The sequence below is a fragment of the Ambystoma mexicanum genome, chromosome 1q, assembly GCF_040938575.1.
Source record: "Ambystoma mexicanum isolate Mex_15411 chromosome 1q, UKY_AmexF1_1, whole genome shotgun sequence".
Taxonomy (NCBI): Eukaryota; Metazoa; Chordata; class Amphibia; order Caudata; family Ambystomatidae; genus Ambystoma; species Ambystoma mexicanum.
In genome coordinates, this window is record NC_090922.1 from 35,025,003 (window position 1) to 35,046,132 (window position 21,130).

The 21,130-nt window shown below is 51.7% G+C and overlaps 1 protein-coding gene across 3 annotated transcripts in view; it reads right to left on the minus strand.

Annotated features, from left to right (window-relative positions):
- Positions 1-21,130, minus strand: part of ADAT1 (adenosine deaminase tRNA specific 1) — a 528,266-nt gene that overhangs the window by 136,086 nt on the left and 371,050 nt on the right. The gene's annotated exons all lie outside the window — the stretch shown is intronic.

Sequence of the window (21,130 nt, forward strand, 5' to 3'; positions counted from 1 at the left end):
AGCTAGACAGAATGAAACTATGACAAATGGTGAAAAGAGCCACACACACAGCACAGATGCAATCTTTGCCATCACTAATCTAAATATTTGGAAAACTAACTGGAGAACCGTCAATAGCAGTAACCTCGAAGACAAACTAGAATCCTCAAAGCCATCAATTGCAACCCTGGACGAAAAAACAGACCTAATACTGAAATAAATTGCAAAAACAATATATGGCATCTCTCTGGAAAAATCCCTCACTGCATCATGAAAGAAAGTGGTGGCCAGATGTTTCACGCCCCACCCCAAAGCAATGAAAATAACAAACTGGAAACTAGAATAAGAATGGAAGAAGAACGATGACCGAGACAAAAGAATAACATATCAAAAACAGATCCGATCGCATAAAGCGCGACTAGATCACAGGAGCCAACAACACTAAAAAAGAACTGTTAAACATCGTAAACAGGATGAGAAATCCTCCCAGATGCAATAACACACCTTTCACAAAAACTATGCGACAATCTCTGAGATCACTTTAAGAGTAAAATCACCAAATTACATCGGATCATACAAAGTAGACCATACAACCCAACCATTCACCACATTCAACCAACCCCTGGCCCAGAGAACAGGCTGAACATCTTTCCCCAAATGTCAAGAGCAAAATTCATCAATTTGGTGAACTAAAGCAACAAGACAGGCACTCCAATTGACCCCTCTCCACCAGACATCTATATAAACTATAGATATACTACCTAAACCTCTTCAATCTGTCACTTTCAACAGGAAAGAGTACAATGAGTTTTCAAATCAACCTACATCAAACCGCTCCTCAAAGATACATCGGGAGATCTGGAAGACCTCTCAAACTACAGACCTATTTCAAACATTCCTTACCCGGCAAAACGAATAAAGACCTACGTCTACGAACAAATACTGGAACACGTCGAAAATAACCAGAACATGTGTGTCATCTCTGCCACCGCTTCCCTGCATTTAGTGCATTCTTGTGTCCTTGCACCCTTGAATTTTGAAATTACCGCCGGCATGAGGTATGCTCTATGAGTGATATAGAGTTGTATCAATTGCAATCTGGCGTTTCTGGAGACCTTTTTATGGTATAGAGCTATGGCGCTCCATTCTGTATCATCAATCCTTTGCCCAATTCAGTTTCCCATCTCCCTTTACACTTTAGCTCATCTCTCGAGATCCTGCCTATTAATACTTCGTAAATTCTTGAGATTTCATGTCCGCCCTCTGTGGTACTGAGCAGGTTCTCTATGTCCTTACTGCCTATCTCCTCATCAGTGATATAAGGACACCTCCTTTTAACTACTCCCAGCACTGCTCCGTGCAACAGAAATTGCCCTGTGAGTATATCAGAAATCTCCTGCAATTCAGCAAACGTCAGTAGCCCTTTCTCATTGCGTAGGTCCCCCAGTGTAGCAATACTGCAAGGTTCCAAAATGGAGCGCACCATTGCACTACCCCCTGTCCTGCCCACCATGGTTGCTGCTATGGGGATCTGTGGCGAGATCGGATCTTCTAATCTCATGATCTTACAGGTTCTATTCCAAACTTGGATACCTAACCTCACCAGACATGGGTGACTCTCCAACTCTTTCCCGGGTGTCCAGAGCAGGTCCCTGACCTACATGTTTTTGACGGCTGGTTGAAGGAGTGTTGTTTCTATCGTGATCTCATCAGCCATCCATTGTACCACATGTCGCAATTGACATGCCAAGTAGTAAAATTCAGTATTTTCAGTCCCCCTCGTTTGTAGGGCCTATGTAGCACATTAAGCGCCACCCTGTGTCTACGCTGCTGCCATAGGAACCATCTACATAGTTTTTCGAGGTCTAGGAAGAATTGCCTCGGGATATTGAATGGGATGTTGCTGAAACAATGCATAAGCCTAGGTAGTGCTACCATTTTTAGGAGTGCAGCTCTCCCTGTCACGGACAACGGTAGCCTGCCCCAAAACTCCATCGATTTCTCCAACCCCTTCATAGCTCGTACCGTGTTTAGAGTGTGTTCTATCTTGGGGTTGTTGTGTATATTCACCCCCAGGTATCTGAAGGAATCGGTACACCACGGCAAGGGCATGGCTGGCAAGTTTTTCTTCTCAACAGCCGCCATCGAGGCCAGAGGGAAGAGGCATGACTTATTCTTATTTATTCGGATCCCTGTTAATGCACTGAACCGGTCAAGCACCTCCAGCACATATGGCATGATGGTCTCTGGGTCCTTCAGATACAATAGAATGTCGTCGGCGTACATGGATACAATGTGTTTTACGCCATTTATTTCAATTCCTGCATCACTGTATTCCTGTCTCAAGCATGCAGCTATAGGTTCCGCAGCAATAATGTATAGCATTGGAGACATGGGGCAGCTCTGCCTCGTACCCCTATACAATTGCCACCTATCCGAGTACATATTCCCGGTTCGGACCCTGGCCATCGGCACTGTATATATTAGCTTGACCAACTTCATATAGGTAGGCCCTATCCCATTTGTACCATGGTGGCGTAGAGATAGTTCCAGCGGACAGAATTGAAAGCCCTAGCTGCATCAAATGATGCTACAGTGCACTTCGCCTCACTTTCCTTAGTGCTGTAGATGACATGGTGCAGTCTGCGCAAGTTTCCAGAGATATTTCTGCCAGGCACATATCCCGTCTGATCATGATGAATCATCAGGGGAATCACTTTCCTGAGTCTGTTAGCCAGCAGCGCAGTTAGGATCTTGCTATCCTGGTTTACCATGGACAGTGGTCTATACGATCCACAGTCCGTGCCCACATTATTGGGTTTCAAGAGTGGGATTATCACTGCTTCCCTCACGGTGTCTGGAAGGATCCCCTCCTCATAAGCCTCATTAAACACCTTGGTAAGGAACGGCCCCAGGGCGTCTTCGTATGTCTTGTAGAACTCACCCCTTAGTCCGTCGGAGCCCAGGCCTTTACCAGAGGGCAGCGTTATAATAGTAGACAGGACTTCCTCTGGAGTGATGGCCTCCTCTAGTATAGCAGACTAGTGTGCCTCGAGTCTAGGTAGCACTATTGCATCCAAGATATCCTGAATGTCGCTTTCAGCCGCCAACGGGGAGTACGCGTATAGTGCCTGATAGAACTCGGAGAAGACTGCATTTATGCCCATCTGTGTGTTTACCACAGTTTGGTCTGAGGAGAGTATAGAACATATTGTGGTCCTGGGAACTTCCCGTTTGCATAGCCAGGCGAGCATCCTACCAGGTTTATCGCCATGCGCATGACTCCTCTCCAAGTGTCGCGCATAGTTGAGCTTCCCCAGCCTATCCAATTGTGCTAAGCATGCCTGTCATAGCTCAATCTCCTCTTTTATTTGTGCTGGGCCGCCCTCGCCTTTGTTTCCAGTACTTGCAGTTTTTCCTCAATACTCATGAGAGTATTCACTAAAGACTTTTGAGCTTCTCCATAGGCCGCCATAATTTCCCCCCTTGCAACTACCTTATACGCTTCCCACACCGTACCAACCTTTTCAACTCTACCCTTGTTTGTTGTTAGAAAATCGTATGTACTTTTCTTTCGCGAAATGCAACATCCAGCAGTGCTTCGCATCGTAGTCTGCATGTGGGTGTGGGTGGTCTCGGGGCAGATACCGTCCAAGTAACAATGAGTGCGGAATGGTCTGACAGGACCCTTGCTAAGTAACTCGCGTCAGAGAACATCAGCTTGTGTTCCCCTTCTGCAAACATATAATCTATTCTCGTATTAACTTTGTGTGGAGCCTTTCCGCATGTTGTCCCCTCCACAAGTCCTTCAGCTGGAAATGCTGCAGCAGTGAAAATAGCACTTTGGTGAGTGGGGACGGTCTTTTGTGTTTGGTCAGATCGATACTTAGTGGGGTCTATAGTGCAGTTAAAGTCCCCGCCCCATAACAATAGCCCATCCCCATACCATGTATTAGGGCCATCCTACCCTCATCATCAGTTTTGATGGTAAGAACTTGAAAGGGGACGGCCGGGTCTATCCAAATCAAGACCCTTCTTGCATAGGTGGAATATGTGGAGCCCACAAGTACGCCTCCCCACGCTTTTGCTAGGTTCTGTTGTTTCTGCGCATCTAGGTGCCTTTCTTTCAGTAGTGCTATTTCCACTTTATTTCCACTTAATGTACATACTTATTCTCTGGCGTTTAACATAACTATTTAACCCTCTGACATTCCATGTCATAATTTTAACCGTTTCAGCCATCGTGTCTGGAAACCCAAATTATCATACTGGCAAGGTCCTTAAAAGTCCTTGTGCATAGTGTGACCCAGGGTGTATCCGGGCGCCCTCCCTTCTCCCTCCTGCCTCCCCATTTAACAAACAGCCCCCCTCCTCTATCCAACTACAAACCAAACACACACATAACTTGTCCAGTAGAGCAACCCCTGCTAGGACTTCCCTGTTTCCGCTCCACTCGACCCTGTCCGCTGGCTAGTCTTCTGGTGCCCTACTGGCGGGCGAAATATAGTGCCCAAAACCACCACTTCTCTGGAGTGCAGGGGGAGGGTGAGGTGGTATGACTGCTATAGCATCCCACTACCAGGAATCTTTGACTTCCCTCTATTGCTCCTGTTGTTCTCTATCGGATCAGGTCACTACAATGCTATTAGTAAAACATTCTCGTTATGCAACCCAATTATATCACTACATCGCAATGACATATTTACAGTGCAGGTTTTTAGTTGCAGTCCATTTAGTGGTCTCGGCTTCCATCAGGTCCTCTGACTCAGCTCCTCTGAGTCCGGTATCTGTGCAGTGTCCATCAATTGTTGAGCTTCCGTTGCCGACTTGAAAAAAAGGGTTTTGCTATTGTAAATCACCTTCAGTTTTGCCGGGTAAATCAGCATATACTTTAGCCCAGCTTTCTTTAGTCTGGCCTTTGTGGAGATAAATTGTGCCCTCCTATTCAAGACTTGGAAAGTATAGTGAGGGTAGACAGCGATCTTCGCCGAGTCCCTCTGTATCAATCCTCTGGATCTGGAGAAGGCCAGGATTTTTTCTCGGTCTTTGTACTTCAATACCTTGGCTATCATTGGTCTGGGTGGAGCCCCTGGCGGAGCCTCCTGACAAGGGAACGATGGGCGCTTTCAATCGTGAACCCCTGCATGAGGTCTTGTGCCCCAATTTCCTGTATCAGCAGGTTCTCCACATAATTGGTGGGGTCGGCTGCCTTGATTCCCTCTGGTAGGCCTACAATTCATATGTTATTCCGGCGCGCCCGACCTTCTGCTTCTTCAGCTCGGTCTTTCAATAACTTCACTTTCTGTATGATGATATCCACCTCCTTTGTTGTCTGCATTCTAACCTTGTTGTTTTCTTGGACTTGTTATTTCAGTTTGTCCTTACTTTTCCGCTATGGCTGGGACATCTTGACGTAGTAGTGTGTTGTAATATGTGTTCTGCCTAGTGTGGAATTAGAATTCCACACTTGCTCTTACTATGGGTTTACTTCTGTTGTGTTCCACATTCCATGTGGGGCAGATGATCGCTTATGGTGGAGAGGTGAAGTGTTGGCTGAGTACTGCTGGACTCAGGCTGGTTACCAATAAAGGAACTTCACTTACCCAGTGTGTGTCACCCTTTCTTACACTGGCGATGAGGGTAACCAGCCTGCCGACCCACGCTGCCTATCAGCTGTCCAGCAGTTGCCTGCTTTCCTCTGTCAACGGACCACTCCAGGCCTGGAAACAGTCTGTTGTCTTCCTGGTGAAGGGTTGGGGGCCTAGCCACCTGGAGCAGAGCGCCCGTGAGGAGGGGTACTCCTCTGCCAACGCCGTCCGCGTTGTGCGCAGATTTTCGGGACCGCTTGGAAGGAGGGGCATTTTCCAGCCGACACAGCCCGTAAGCTGCAAGCCACGCAGCCACAATCCACGCGCTGAGGATTTCTCCGGTTTTCGTCTCCCTGAAGCTGAACTTTCATCCGTCACGTCGGCAGTGCCAGCTGAGGTGCCCGTAAGCCTGCGCTCCCCCAGGGGTCGAGCGCGGTGCCGCCGCATCAGGGCCTGAGTGCCCAGGATACGAGGAGGGAAGGGCTCCCTGCTCCCCGCTGCTTGCCGTTTCAACGGGGGGGGGTGCAGGGGGATGTGGGGGATGTCCAGGGAGGCTGCGAGCAGGGCCTCTGACTGTTGTCCCTGTTTCCAAGTGCAGAGATCCTCCGAGCCGGAAACTTTTGCTCTGCCCGTATCCAATCTCCACACGGCCAAGAAAAAGGGGCGTTCCCACTCGTGAACATTTGGAAAGTTAACCCTTCGTGTGCCCAACTGACATTTGTGACTGTATAGGGCTATAGCACACAGGAGCACAGTATAGTGTTGCACCATAGTTGGTTGAATTCGGACCAGCATTGGTAATTGTTTCCTGCTAACTACAGACACCTGAGTGATAAGTTGCTTGTTAATCATCCTTTTAACCCTGAGGAATACCCTGACATCGTCATGCAGCACAACAATGCACGTTCACCTCCTGCATTTCTACCCACTCCGGGTGAACCACCAATTGCATGGGACTTTTGGGTCGACACGTTCAAAGTGTACCTCAGGCCGGCAGTCAGCGCAAAATTTACGGATGATGAGAAGGAAGCGGCTTTACTGAATTGTCTGGGGATCGAAGGACTTAGGGTTTTCAGACATCTTCCTGGTCCCAATGTGCATGCTGCCAACGCAGAGGGTACTGAGGGTGGTGATGCGGTGCATGAAGTGGTGCTTGCTTATGAAACGTCTTTGGGCAAGTTGGAGGGGCGATTCGGCTAGAGAGCCAATGTTGTACTTGAGAGGTACCATTTCTTTTCGAGGGCCCAAGGGTCTTGTGAAGGTAGTGATGCCTATGTGATGGCTCTACGCACCCTGATAGCAACATGCAAGTTCACTGGTACCATTGATGAGTATATCCGAGATCAAGTTATGATGCGGACATCTGATGCACGTGTCAGGGAGAGACTGTGGATAGAAAAGGATCTGCCTCTAGAGAAAGTCATTGAGATTTCTCGCGCCATTGAGGAGTCCAGGAAGAGTGTGAGAGAAATGGCGGATGAAGGGGAAGTGGTGCATGCGGTGATTCCATGCAGAACTGTCGATGCCAAGGGAAGAAACAAGGACAGCAAGGGAATGCCCACATCAAGGGAACTATGCAGAAGATGTGGGTGGCGTGGACACGTGGCAGGTGCAAAAGAGTGCCCTGCTGCCAATGTGGAATGTAGAAGGTGTAAAACCAAGGGACATTTTGCGCGCATGTGCATAGGTTTTGCATCCAGCAGAGAAACAGTGAGAATGGTGGACGCCAATGATGATGAAGAGGAGGTGACAGTGGTGGGCTACATGGGTTGTTCGGAGAAGGGAAAAGGTGATGCGTCTGAGGGATCGTTGTTGAGTGTGGGGTGCTGCAAGAAGAGAGCTTGGGCAACGCTCATGGTCAATGGTATCCCTCTTGAGATGATGGTAGACACGGGGTCTCCATACACAATGATATCCCCCGAACTGTATGTGTCCAAATTTAAGAGGAAAGTGTCTGATTTGTCTCCCTCTGATATAAACCCATGTGCTTATGGGCGTGTCCCCATCAAAGTCCTGGGGTTTGAGTGGGCTAATATAGAGTTTGAAGGCCGGACTTCCAGAGGAAAGTTATACGTGGCTCACAAAGGTGACCCCGTGGTGGGCTGGGACGAACAGGCTGCCCTGGAATTAGAAATTAGACCAGGGAAGGCAGTTCCTGTAATGAGCGTGAGTGAAGTGAGTGCTGTTGTCGGTTTTCCCACAGAACTTACGGCGGAAGTCCTTGAAAGTAGATTTCCCTCAGTCCTCACTTCCAAGTTGGGCAAGTTGAAGGGCTTTGCACACAAGATAGTACTTAAGAGGGGTTCTGTGCCTACTGTCCATAAAGTCAGAAGGGTTCCCATTATGGCTCGTGATGCCTTGAAGGACGAGATTGCCAAACTCAAAGAGTCGGGGGTCATAGAGCAGGTGGAGAGTTCGGAGTAGTTAGCCCCGGTGGTTTTGGCGCGTAAGGGGGATGGGAGCATGAGGATGTGCGTAGATCTCAGGGATCTCAATTCGAGCATATGGGTTGACTGACATCCCCTTCCTAATATCAATCAGATGCTCTCCTTAGTAGGTGATGCTTCCTGTTTCTCGACCTTTGACCTTTCTTCAGCCTATCATCAGATAGATGTACATGTGGAGTCCCGCCCCCTCACATCATTTGTTACCCCAGTGCATTTCGTTTTTGTAGGATGCCCTTCGGCTTAGCATCCGCGTCAGCTGTATTTCAGAGGGTAATGCAGAAACCTTTTGCTGGTATACGAGGGGTGGAGTGTTTTCAAGATGACATTCTGGTGTGTGGGAAGTCTTGGGTCGAGCATGATTGTAGAGTTCTCCAGGTGATGGATGTTTTGAAGGCGAGCGGTCTTACTGTCAAACTCAGCAAATGTAAGGTGGGCGTCCCCAGCGTGACATATCTGGGCCATACTCTGGATGCTAAGGGTATTCATCCTAAGAGAGTTGGTGAAGACGTTGATTGATGCACCGGCCCCGGCAAACAAGGACCAATTGAGGTCGTTCATGGGTCTTGCAGAGTACTACAGTAGGTTTGTGGCTTCCTATGCTGATAAAACCGTTTGCATGAAGTCCTTACTTAGGAAAGGTGTGCATTTTGCATGGTCTGATCAATGCCAAACAGAATTTCTCAGGTTGAAGGGGGAGATTGAACAAGCTCCATCCTTGAGTTCCTTTTCTCCATGTAGCAAGACTTTTCTTACTGTTGACGCGAGCGAATATGGCATAGGTGCTGTGTTGAAGCAGAGAATCGATGGTGAACTTCGACCCATTGCTTTTGCTTCTAGGGTGCTCAGAGATGCTGAGACGAAGTACGCAGTCATTGAGAGGGAGGCCCTCGCTGCTGTGTGGGCTTCAAAATATTTCAGGACCTTTCTGTGGGGAATTGAGTATACCCTTCGTACTGACCATAAGCCGTTGGTACATGTATTGACAACGAGAGGCCTATCTCATGCATCTTCAAGGATCATGAGATGGATGGCCGACATGACAGAGTTTAATTTCAGGGTTGAGTACGTACCGAGCGTGAAGAATGCAGTTGCAGATTGCTTGTCGCGCTTTCCGAGTGCTAATTGTGCTGAAGAAGTTCAGTAGGTGCTAGGGGATGATTTTACGTTGGTTGCTAGTGTGGTACCCGCTGTGTCTGAACCACTATTGAGCGCATAATGTGCGCGGGATCCTGTCTTAGTTGAAATCAAGACAACGCTCAAGAATGGGGTTGTGAGTGCAGAATTGTCTAAGCTCTATGGTCATGTTTGGGAGGAATTGTCTGAGGGTGCGTGGGGCGTGGCAAGGGGTTTGAGGTTAGTTCCCCCTGATTCCCTTAAGGGGAAACTTGTCGAATTGGCCCATGAGGGGCATTTGGGCAGGTCCATGACTAAGAGGAGACTTAGGGAGGACTATTGGTGGCCCAGAATGAATGCTGACGTGGAGGAAGTGGTGAAGAATTGCGCAGCGTGTTCGGCCAGTGACAAGAGCAATGTTCCCACTCCCCAGCCCATTTACCCGGTTGAAGTGCCTCGTGAGGTATGGTCTAAGGTGGCTCTTGACATCATGGGCCCCACAGACTCATTGGGGGGAGGTTTGAGATTCATAGTCGTGATGGTGGATTATACGTCTAGATGGGTTGAGGCCACTGCGTTGTCTACTGTTACAGCCGAAAAGATTGTGGAGTTCCTGTCTACAGTGTTTGATAGAGAAGGTGTGCCGGCTGGCATAGTGACTGATAATGGTTCTCAATTTGTGTCGGACTACATGCAGAAATTTTTGGATGATCTTGGTATACGCCATCATAAAGTCGCGTTGTATAATCCGCAAGCCAACGTCTTGTAGAGCGCATGAATCGATTTGTGAAGGGGGCCATTCAGTTGGCCCTTGCCAATGGTCTTCCGTGGGCAAGCGTAGTGTCTGAGTCGCTCAAAGCTTACAGGCTGACTCCTCCTATTGTCACAGGTCATTCTCCTTTCGAGTTGATGCGGGGGAGGAATCCTGGTTCCAAATTGAGAGTCCCAGCGCTGGGTGGTGGTATCCAATCACAGGTTGATATGCAGGGAGTGTTGGATCGAGTGCGTGGCAGGTAAGAAGGAACAAGTTACTTACCTGTAACTGTTGTTCTCCAGCATGGGTCTGGCATGGATTCACATGCTCATGAATATTCCCCGTCGTCGGGCTGGGAATCCTCGGTAAAGGAAAAATCAGTATCAGTTTAGTTTCTGATCTGTCTTTCTTAGTAGTAACCAATCACTGATCTCTGGGTCATACTGCCCCCAGCCAATGACTGCCCTCTCCCTAAGCCCCGCCTCTGGCAGCCATCCTCAGATTTGGCAGCACGCAAAGTGGCAGTCTGTTACGCTCACCTGACTCCCACAGAGGCGCTGGCCTGGTTCGCGCTGCTGTGACCTCTTCTAAGGTGATGCGCAGGGTTCGGAAGACGGACTGGACCGGCCCCCCAAATCTGGCTTGTCTGGCTCGCAGAAGTATCCTTCTGTGGGCGAAAATAGGGGATTAACTGTCTGCGCGGTAATGCAATCGGCCTCCCACTTTCCCTTCTCACCCTCCTCGAAACCCTTCTGTGATTTCTCGTAGCGTCTCACCTTAGGGTCTGGAAGGACGAGCTCTCCATCCTGCTTCTGATGCCGGGGCGCGTTGGTATCCAGTTACTTCACTGGATTTTCGGATTGGTGAGAAACAAACTTGCTTGGCTTCCAGGTAAGTTTTTTGATAAGAGGTTCCCCTTGTGTCCATGCATTAATGTACTAATGCTAGTGTCTTTTTTCCCCATAGGGGCCGGGGTACGGAATGCCGGGGAACAGGCACCGACCCGAGATGAGAGGTGAAATCCTCGTAGAAATCAGGTAAGTCTTTAATGAGCGTTTTTTGGTAATGTCTTTTCATTCGCTCATTAACGCTGATGTCTTTTTTCCCCTTAGGGGCCGGGGTCAGGAAATGCCAGGATGCGGCGCGGACCCGAAATGAAGAGGGAATGAATCAACAGGTAAGTCTTAACATGGAGATTTAGCTTTCCTTATTCCCTTCTCTCTCTCACCTTTTGTTCTGGTCTTTTTCTCCCTAGGCGCTGGGGCGTGACTGCGAATCCGGATGATCGCTGCTGAACATGGAGGCGCCCTGTAAAGGTAATTGGAATGCGGCGATGCAGCAATCGACGCGATGAGCTTTTAAATTAAAGTCTTCCTTTTCAGGATTGTCGGCGAGATGTCTCCGGGATGCGGATTTAGCAGGTAAGGACTTTTCCTTCTTCTGTTCTCTTCTTCTCTTCCTTTGCAGGTGATCCAGGATGCTGGCAGGCGTGGCAGAAGTCAGGATGCAGGAGCAGACACGGTGAGCGTCCAGCTGCTAGATGCAGAACAACGCGAAGCACGTGTGGCTGTTCGGGTGGGGTTTAAATAGCCTTGGAAGAAGTTCCAGGTATGTATCCTTCCTTCAATCAGGTATGTATCCTTCCCCGACCACGCCCGGATGGTAAATTAGTCCCACAGGTAAAGTAGTTCCTTTCAGGCCTCAAGGAGGCCGGGATCCTGCAGCATGGTCTGCATCGGGTAAGTGCACCCAAGCACTCCCATAATGAGCCTGGCGCCTATGGCGCCAGGACTGATGTCTTTTATGAGCCTGGCGCCATAGGCGCCAGGACACTGTCCAAAGGGCCCCTATATGGGGTTGCTGGGTCCTTCCTTGGGGACTGGATGTCCGCTTTCGGGGACGCAGGGCTTGAACCGGCTCCCCGGGAGCGGGCATCATGACACAGTATGACAAAGTGAAGAACCACAGAGGAGTAGGTGGGAGGGTTCGCATGTGAATCCATGCCAGACTCATGCTGGAGAACAACAGTTACAGGTAAGTAACTTGTTCCTTCTCCAGCATGGGGTCTGGCATGGATTCACATGCTCATGAATAAAAGAATACATAGCAGTATACACATGCACAACCACGGGAGGTGGCAAAGGCTCAACATTAAGCATTACATCCAAAACTCAATATTAAGCAATTCTTACCTCCTCACCAGGCTCACCTTAGGCGAACAGGTTGCGCAGCACTGCTTGGCCGACCCTGGACTCCTCCCTGGAGTCCCGATCGACGCAGTAGAATCTTGTGAAGGTGTGCGTCGACCTCCACTTAGCAGCCCTGCAGATGTCCAGCAGGGGCACACCAGACAGGAACGCCGTGGTAGCAGCGATCGCTCTGGTCGAATGGGCTCTCGGACGGCCGGGCAGCGGTCGGTTTGCCAACCGGTGACAGTGCATGATGCAGCCGGAGAGCCATCTGGAAAAGGAAGTCTTTGAGAGAGCCTTCCCTTGATTCACAGACCCAAAGTTCAAAAACAGTTGTGACGTCTTCCGAAAACTCTTCGTGCGGTCCACGTAGAACTTCAGCGCTCTAGCTACATCCAGCGAGTGCAAAGTCCTCTCGGCCGGCGTCGAAGGCGACGGGAAGAAAACTGGTAACACCAAGGGCTCGTTGAGGTTGAAGTCCGACGGCACCTTGGGCATGAAGGAGGGGTGCGTCCTCAGCACCACACTCGTGTCATGAAAAGTCAAGTATGGAGGCTTGCAAGATAGGGCCTGGATCTCTCTCACTCGTTGTGCGGAGGTGATGGCCACAAGGAACGCTGTCTTCCATGACAGGAACTTCAAAGGCGCCGAATGCATAGGCTCGAATGTGGCCCCCATGAGCCTGGTCAGCATCACATTATGCTCCCACGCCGGGGCAGGAGCCTTCACCGGCGGGATGATAGGAATAGTCCCTTCATAAATTCCTTTACCAGGGATGAGACCACAAGGACGCCCGTCCCGTAGTCCTGGTATATCGGGAGATGGCAGCCAGATGTATTTTGATGGAGGCGTGAGCCAGTCCAGCTTTGGCCAGCGACAGTAGGTACGGCAGTACTTGAGGGGCCGTAATCCGCAGAGGGTTAATCTTCTGTGCACGGCACCAGATAGAGAACCTCTTCCATTTATGGCCATAACACTTGAGAGTTGAGGACGCCCTGGCCTTTGCAAGAACCTCTCTGCAATCAGCCGGTATATCGTACCCTCCAAACTCTAGTGCTGCAGGAGCCAGGCCTGCAAGTTCAGCGACTTTGGGTCGTGATGGAGAATGGCGCCTCCGTCTCTGGGGAGAAGATCCGCCTCCGCCGGCAGCTTGACTGGTGGGGACGTTGACAAGTCCAGAAGGTCCAGGAACCAGATCTGCCTCGGCCACGCCGGTGCGACGAGGATCATCCTGCACCTGGACTTCTTGAGCTGGTTGATGAGGCGGAGCAGCAACGGCAATGGAGGGAACGCGTATAGAAACAGGCTGACCCAGGGGAACCAGAAAGCATCGCCCATGCTCCTCGGCTGTGGGAACCTGCTGGCGAACCTCTGGCACTCTGGCACAGGTCGATCTGGGGTTTGCCCCATCGTTGGAAGAGCCGATCCACTTGATCCTGGCGCAGTTCCTACTCGTGGCACGAGCGCAGCTCCCTGCTGAGTGAGTCGGCGATGGTGTTTTTCATTCCTGCCAAGTGGAAGGGAACCAGAAACATCCCCTGGGCGACGGCCCAATGCCACAGATCCTGGGCCTCCTTGGATAGGGCTGGGGATCTGGTGCCCCCTTGCTTCTGTATGTAGAACATCGTGGTGGTGTTGTCGGTGAAGATCCTCACCACCTTGTCCTTGAGGGACAGAAGGAACGACTTGAGAGTTCAGAACACTGCTCGGAGCTCCAGAATGTTGATGTGGAGAGACCTCTCCTCCGGGAGCCAAAGGCCTCTTGCGTGGAGATCTCCGGTGTGGGCTCCCCAACCCTCCAGGGAGGCGTCCGTCGTCACCGTCTCCTGAAACGCCGGGGTTTGAAAGTCCGTGCCCATAGTGAGGTGAGCACGGGTGCCCCACCATAGGATCGCCCGACGGAACTCCTCGTCGAGAGGGATCCTGTCCTCGAAGCAGCCCGTCGCCTGAAACCAGCGGACATTGAGGAACTCCTGTAGCAGACGCATCCGAAGTCTGCAAAGGGGTACAAGATAGATGCATGAGGACATCATCCCGAGAAGGGACTTGATGGACCTCACCCAGGCCACGTCCGTGGCTAACAGGCGCCGCACCTTGCCCAGGATGGTCTTGGTCCTCTCCTCTGAAGGGGAGGTCAATTGCCCCACCATATCGAGCTTCGCTCCCAGAAACAGTGCTACTTGCGATGGAACCAGGTGGGATTTGGGGTAGTTGATGGCGAACCCCAGCTCCGAGAGAAACCGGACGGTCCTCGCTGTGTGTTCGACGGCGAGTTCCCTTGTCCTTGCCCGGATTAGCCAGTCGTCCAGGTAGGGGTAGACGTGGATCCCATGCAGGCGCAGCCGTGCCGCCACCGGTGCCAGGCACTTGGTGAAAACCCTGGGTGCCGACTTTAATCCGAACGGTAGGGCTCTGAATTGGTAGTGGCGTCCCTGAACCACGAACCTGAGGAACTTCCTGTGCCTTTTTAGAATGGGGATGTGGAAGTAAGCATCCTCCAGGTCCAACGACGATAGGAAGTCGCCTTCCTCCAGCTGTCCCAGCACGTGCTGGAGGTTGACCATCCTGAATTTCTGCACCTTGATGTATTTGTTTAACCGACGCAGGTCCAGGATGGGGCACCAACCGCCTGTCTTCTTTCTGACGAGGAAGTACCTTGAGTACACTCCGGAGCCCCGGAGCCTCCTGGGGACGAGCTCGTTGGAACCTTTCTTGAGCATCGCCCTTACCTCCAACAGCAGTTGAGGGACGTGATTCTCCTTCCTGGCCACGGGAGGTATGCAAGGGCCTTCTTTTGGAATTCCAGCGAGTGCCCGTTGGACAGGGTGTCCAACACCCAACGGTCGGTGGAGATGGACTCCCACACGCTGACGAACTTCGTCAGCCGGCCTCCCACAGGGGTGCTTCGGTGGGGGCCCGACAACGCAGCCGGGTCAGTCTTGCTTGGAAGCGGCCTTGCTGCCTTGGCCTCCCTGGCGACGACGGCGGGATCCCCCTTGCTTGCCGCAACCTCTTTAGGCCTCCTGGCAAGAGGAGCGGGCCGCCTGGCGGTAAGTGGAGGAGCCACCGCTGGATCCTTTGGAGGCACCCTGTCTGCCTCCGGAGCTCCGAAAGGGCCGTCGCTGTTGAAGCACCCCTAGGGCCCGGGTCGTCTCCGAGTCGGTCTTGATGGCCTGTAGAGACTCGTCCACCGCCTTACCAAAAAGGCTGCTGCCGTCGAACGGCATGTCCAACACTCTGGTCTGGATGTCCTGGCGAAAGGCAGTCGCCTTGAGCCATCCTCGTCGTCAGAGGCTAACTCCATTGCCCAGTTGGCGAAATCCGGTATCGGCAATGTCCGTTGCTACTGTTATGGCGTGATCCGACGTCACCTCGCCTTCCTGCAGAATTTCTAGGACCTCCCCCCTCATGTCGTCAGGCAGGAAGTCTAGCAGGGGAGCTATCTTGAACCAGAGCTCCCTGTCGTAGCGGGCCACGATCGTTAAGGCATTGACCGCCTTAATCGTCGTCGCCGCCGACGAGATGACTCATCGTCCCATGGAGTCCAACTTCTTGCCCTCGCTGTCCGGCGGGGAAGTGGAAGTTGAAGCCGCCGCACCTGCTGCTGCCTTCTTAGCCGCTGCCGAGACGACAGAGTCCGGCGTGGGCTGGGCCCTGACGCACAAGGGGGCGGCATCAGGGACTCGGTACTTCTTCTCGTACCTGTCCCTCTTGGAGGGTGTCGTGGAAGCGTTCTTGAGGACAGCAAGCCCTTCGTCCCAGATGTTGTCGAGCAAAGGCACCGCGAGGAGCGTCTTCCTCTTGGCCTCTTGTCGTTGGTACAGAAACCTTTCCTTTTTTTTGTTCTTCAGTGCAGAGCTGGAAGTGCTCGGATGCCCTGGTTATCATGGCGTGGAAAGAGACAATTTTGTCGGCTGGAGAAGCCCGCGGGGGGGGGGGGTGATGACGGGATGTCTGCTGTGTCATCGCCGCTGTCATTGTCTGTCACCGTCACTGTATCTGTCGCTGTATCCTCTCTAGGGTCCGGCGAGGGGGATGCAGGGTCCACAGGCCTCGCAGGCACAAAGGGCGGAGCTGGTGGACTCTCCTCCGCTTGTTCGGAGGGCTTCCCGACGGGCCTGGTTGTAGATCCTCCGTTGGGGTCCGTGGTAATCTCATCCTTATCTTGGCACATAAGGATTGGATTGCCAACAAAATCAAAATGGCCGCTGACCTATCCTGGGGCTCGGGTAATGGCTGCGACGGACGGGATGGCCGCTCCACTGGGCCCTCTTCGTCGTCATCGTCGCTATCTTCGATCACATCAGCAGGGACCGCCCCCTGGGATCGAACCTTCTCGAACTTCTCGTTGAGGCCTATGAACCTCTCGTTGAGGCCTGTGGACCTCTCGTTGAGGCCCTTCTCAGTTTCCACCAGCTCCTCCTCAGAGGCTGATTCTGAGTCTGTAATGGCCACCGCCCCCCCCCTCTTTTTCTGCCGGGGACTTCACGGTGGGCTGGAAAGTGGATTCCCTCCGCGGTGGCACAACGTTTCTTGCAAGAGCAACTTGCACGTAGAAAGCCCTTACCAGTGAAGATTGGTGATCTGGTGCAGATTAAGGCTGGATCAAAGCCCTCACCACCTTAGGTGCATCCTGGGGCTTCGCCTTGGGGGGAGGGTCAGCGCCTCGCTCCGCCTTCGAGATCGATCGGGTCCGCTCCAGCGGCTTACCCGGGTTCTCGGACTTCCTCTTCCCCAAGCCAGAGTGCTGGCACGTGGTCAAATGTGCCAGGGAAGTAGCGCCCTGCCTGGCAGCCGAAGAGCCCGACCTTTTGGCGCTCGGGGTGCCCGCGGACTTGCGGTGCTTGGCCTTCTGTTGGGCCCCGTCACTGGGGCGCCCTCACAGGACTTAGAAGCCAGCTCAGACTTTTTCTTCGCCTTCTCACCTGATATGCCCTTCTCCAGCCGGGCGGCGAGGCGGGAACGACGATCTTGTTTGGTCCGTTCCGAAAGGTTCTTGCAGAACGCACAGTCCTTCTCCACGTGCGTCTTGTCCTCATGAAGGCAGTAGAGACATTGCGAATGCTCGTCCTCCTTGAAAACGTTTTGCAATCGCATCCAGGGCAGCACCTGAACAACGTGGATCCGGGCGTCGAGCTTCCTTTGTCCTGGGACATGTCCGTTAAGGTAGGCCGCAGATCTTCCGGAACCCTCCAAGAAGTGTAAACTCGACGAAAACTTCACCCTTGAGGGGCGTAGAAGAATTCCGAAACGGGTCCCCGTTGTCGGAAGTAGAAACGGTGGAGCTTGAGGCTCGATTAAACCGGAAAAATGAGAAAATCTCCTGAAAAAGCGTGATAACGCAGCTTAAAACTCAATAGCTTAAGCACGAAGGCTCCCAACACTTGAGCGTGTGGTAAAAATCTGAGGATGGCTGCCAGAGACGGGGCTTAGGGAGAGGGCAGTCATTGGCTGGGGGCAGTATGACCCAGAGATCAGTGATTGGTTACTACTGAGAAAGACAGATCAGAAACGAAACTGATACTGATTTTTTCTTTACCGAAGATTCCCAGCCTGACGTCGGGGAATATTCATGAGCATGTGAATCCATGCCAGACCCCATGCTGGAGAACGTTTCTTGCAAGAGCAACTTGCACATAGAAAGCCCTTACCAGTGAAGATTGGTGATCTGGTTCAGATTAAGAATCCTAGGTTTGTAGCCAAAGGGCACAGCAAGTATATGCAACCACGAGTGGTCATCAAGTGTGGTCGTGGTTATGTTAAGCTTGACGATGGGTCTAGGTGGAGTCTCAGGCGTGTTGTAGTAGTGGTTAAGGACAAGTTGTTTTCACTTGGTGGGGGTGAGTCAGTGGAGCCCAAATGTGGTGGAATTGAAGGTCTGTTAGATTGTTCCTCTGCTGTGGAACCCGGTGGTTATTGCGTTGGCTCGCCCACGGGCAGTGGAGAGTCTCTGGGTGACCAGGATCATGTGGTGCGTCCCATTGACTCGCCCACGGGCAGCAGCGTGTCTCTGGATCTCCAGGATGATGAGGTGCGTCCCATTAATTTTTCTGTTCCTGTTCTTGATGCCACTGGTAGTGCAGTGACTGAGGGCGAAGGGGGTTTGTCTGCCACTCCTACCGAAGACTCTGTCGAGTGTAATGCTCATTCTGCCAGGGTGAGAAAGTGTCCCTCCAAGTATAAGGATTATGTGTTGGGAGCCATAATTCAATAGCACTGCTCTTGCACAAAGTTATGTGTTTTATTTTTAGCAATATTCTTAGCTCAGTTGGCCTGTGTTGTCTTCTCCCTGTAAAAAAGGGGGGTGTCTGTGTGTGCCTGTGTGTGTGTGTGTCTGTGTGTACACGTACTCACTCACTCAGGCTGGTTACCAATAAAGGAACTTCACTTACCCAGTGTGTCACCCTTTCTTACATAGTGCCAGGTCGATAGCTACGGCATCTACAGTTCTCCAGCATTGCCTGAAGTGCCACAATGGCCTCCAGTATCTGCTGATTCCCCGGTTATGCCATGTTCCCAGGAGACGACGCCTGGTCCTTCCCTTTGTCTCCCTTTGTCTCCATTGACTGTCCGGTCCATGTGCCTGGCCTGACGCAAAGGACTCCAACGTGGTCTACTTGTTTTTGGCCTTGCCACCTTTGGAAGACATCTTGCTTGTTAGTAGCATGGGCCGCCGAGTGGCAGTAGCTTCCAGGAATAATTTGCTGCTTTCGTGGTCTGTGATGCGTGATCTACCAGTGCCCCGGCAGGCGGGAGCAGCACTTTTATATGGACCTCGCTTCTCGCCTGCCTGCAGAGGTGACGTATTCAGACAATGGGGGTACTCTCACTACCAATATCTAGCCATGGGATGCTTGTGGGGATGTCTGTGTTGCGGTGAAGCGAGTGCTCACATGCACAGACTAGTGTGTAACCACTTTCGACTAGGCGGAGGTGCTGTATCGCGACTGTTGTGGAGGCCAGGGATCGGTGACTGGGTGTCTTGCAGTACAGCTATCTCTGGCAACTCCTGCTGCACTGTGATGTTTTTAGGATATGTTCCAGCAGAAGCAGATACATCTGGTCCCTGGCCAGGTGTGGGTATTACAAGGGCTCCGGCGGTGCAGTTGGGATGCTGTACTATTGGTCCGTCTGCGGCAACTGCTCTGTGTTACCCGCAGTCTCCTCCTATACAAGTATGTTTATGTGACGGTTTCCATATCATGTGGTTCAACTCTCCGACGTGTTGTGTTTGTGTACTTGCACCCCGCAACAACCACCAACAAGTCAGTGGTCCCTCAAGAACCTCCGTAGCCCTACGTTCTCAGGTCTCCTTGTGGTCTCTTGACCACAAGAAGACCCGAGTCTCCTCAGGTCTCTTGACCAGGCCACACCAGTGCGTGTGGGTGGGCCGTGCAGCCCTCAGCTGGGCAATCTCCAATTGGGTGGCGTGTAAGGTGCACCGCGTCGGTCCCCGGTACCCTCAGGGCTTAGTAATATTGTCAGTGCGCCACAGGGGTATTAGCCCTCCGCTCACATGCTTATTGCTGTGAACTGATGTCCCCTTGGTGCCCCCAGTGGGGGGTGATTGTACGTAGGATTAGCATGTCCTCCAAAAGGGAGGACCGATTCAGCCGTTGGCACTTCAGTGACTGCGTTGCATTGCAACTATCATAGTCTCCCGTCAGGGCTCTACGAGCAATTAAATAACTCTGTGTCCTTCAGGACCTCCCCCCAACTCCTTACTGCTGTCACCATGCTCTGCCGGGTCCTTGGCCGTCCTCGTTCCTGCGACGCACCTTCTACCTCTGGGCAGATGCTCCGAGGCGGGTGATCCGCAAGCGTTTCTTTGCCTTGAGTCCCACTTAGGCTCCGCAGGGCCGTCTCGCACTAGCCGAGAACCGATGCCTTCCGGGTCCTCCCACTCACATGCCGTAGTTCAGAACCCGCACCTGCTGAGGCAACCCCAGGCAGTGGCCACACAGTTCTCAGTAGCTGGTGGCCTCAGCATCACGCGTCCATGTGCTCCAGACTCCTTTTGTCCAGAGTGTCTCGCAATCAGTACAGTCCTCCGCTCACCTGGCAAATGTGTTCAGATGTTGCTTCTGCCACAGACAAATCTGAAGTAGTCCCGATTTGCAGAGTGCTACGGTCCCCTCCAGGCTAGCCCAGCTATTCCTCCAGCTTTGGGCGCTCCACGTCTTCTCCCGCACCAGCACTGTCCTCTAAGCTTCAGGCGCCATTTTCTGTTTCGTGCTACAGCCCAGTTTCTCCACAGTAGTTATCCCTGATGTCCATCTGCTAGAGCAACACCATTACACATGGAGGTTTACTGTCCCTTCACACAGCTGTACACTGTTTTTGGAGTTTGTTAGATCGTTGCAGGCAATTGTTTGTAGCATATCAAATGAGGATCTGCAGGATCACAAAGAGCACGTCCTCCTTACATGGCCTCAAGCCACACCCCTGACTGCTGGTGCCCAAGCGTATTGTGCCATCTCACTATTAAGCACCCAAGAAGGGACCAAGCTGGTGCTGTGGAAAGGATTGGTGGGTGGAGGAGCAGACAGTCCTCAGCAGACAGTCCACTGGTTGTATTGGACTCCAATTTGGATGCAAACCATTAGGCTGTTGGCTTCAGATAGATGACTGGGCTGTAATGGTAATGAAACCTCTCTGTGGCAGATTTAATTTATTTTTATATTTATTTACAAAACTCACAGGGAACATTATGCATTTTTGGCACAAAAATGCTTAAAGAATTTAACACCGATAATAGAACAGAGTACATGGGTACTTTGCAATTGGGTGAGAGAATGTGACTTGAAGACCAGATGTTGCAGGGGAAGGTGGAAATATAAACCAGGGACGAGGACAGGACAGAATGATATAAGAACCAGTTGGTGGCGAAAGTGCAGAATTAAGGATGTAGGGGTGACGGAAAAGTGCTGTAGGGTTGTCCATGATGGGTAGGAAGAGAGGAAAACAGGGTGATGCAGTGGTGTGTAGTGGTAGGAAACAAGTTCTTCTGAAAGAACGAGAGCTTTGAGGTTGGATTTACATACTGGTAGAGTTTGTAAG